The sequence below is a fragment of the Octopus bimaculoides genome, chromosome 6 (genome assembly GCF_001194135.2).
Source record: "Octopus bimaculoides isolate UCB-OBI-ISO-001 chromosome 6, ASM119413v2, whole genome shotgun sequence".
Taxonomy (NCBI): Eukaryota; Metazoa; Mollusca; class Cephalopoda; order Octopoda; family Octopodidae; genus Octopus; species Octopus bimaculoides.
Genome location: NC_068986.1, coordinates 52,900,134 through 52,901,700, shown reverse-complemented (window position 1 = coordinate 52,901,700; position 1,567 = coordinate 52,900,134).

Sequence of the window (1,567 nt, the reverse complement as noted above, 5' to 3'; positions counted from 1 at the left end):
TATATATACATATATATATATATATATATACATATATGTACATATACACATGCACACACACACACATACACATATATATATATTTACTGCTACCCAACCACTCCGTAAAATAACCTGCATATACTTGCGTACATGTCCCACAATCATGAGCTAAGCACACAAACATACACGCACACAAACACACTCGCACTCACACGCACACACATACACCACACACAAATATGTATGAATAAACATATATGCATTCATCTATCTATCTATCTATCTATCTATAGACTCACATTAAAGCATTCGTATTCGCATGGGCATAATTATGTATCATTAGTAATCTTTTGCGTCACAGTTTCTACGTAACTATGTGGATGTCACCATATTTTTCACACAGATCTCCTTATTTCATATATTCTCTAACACCGTGTTCTGTATTTCCTTTCTTACTGTTATACGCAATCTTTTCTTTTCTATCTTTCTTCTCTTTCTTTTTCTCTCACCCTGTCTCTCTTTTTCTTTTTTTCTACTTTTACATAAGAAGTTCATCCCGACCTCAGATATATAAATTGTTCCTTCGTCGATTTTAACGAAGAATATTCCAGATTTGGTTGTTGTTTCTAACAATCCTTTATATGTTCTTTTTGCTAGCTCTTAGAGAACTCGTTTGAATATCAGCGTAGGATTGTGTTAGTGAAGATTGAATAAGATTCTAAACAGTGTAAGCACATGTACAAGGGACATCCTTACAAATCAAATCACATCAACAATCAAGAAATTCGACGTATAGGACCTATTGAGAACTAGAACACACAGAGTTTCACGCACGCACATACCCACACATATACACACATACCTCCTTCTCTTACACTCTCCTGTTTTACAAAGAACCTTTGTTCACCCATTCCCTTCCGGTCGTTTCAAAATGTGACAACATGTGAATCGTTGGCGATTTTTTTCCCTCTGTCTTCCTTTTCTATTGGTCTCTCCTGTTTCTGAAGAAGAGCTCTGCTTGAAACGTAAAACCACCTTTCTTTCCTTCCCTGAGCGTCTGCTAATACTTTACATGTACCACGTCCTCGCATTGTTGTTTTTTGTGTTTGTTATTCGTTTTTTGGATGTACTATATACAAACATACTTGTATTGTGTATATTTACTTTTACTTTTCTCAGGCTGTTTCTTTACACACACAGACATGCACACATTCTTAAAATGAATACATCTCTCTGTTGGTCTCTCTTACTCGCTTTCTCTAGCAGTCCTCGTAAAGTGAGGTATTACTGTATATATTGTTTTATTCTTTTACTTGTTTCACTCATTTGACTGCCGCTATGCTGGAACACCGCCTTTAAGCGAAGAAATCGACCCAAGATCTTATTCTTTGTAAGCCTAGTACTTATTCTATCAGTCTCTTTTGCCGAACCGCTAAGTTATGGGGGCGTAAACACATTAACATCGGTTGTTATGTGATGGTGAGGGGACAAACACAGACACAAAAATATATACGTATCTATCTATCTATCTATCTATCTATCTATCTATCTATCTATCTATCTATCTATCTATCTATCTATCTAT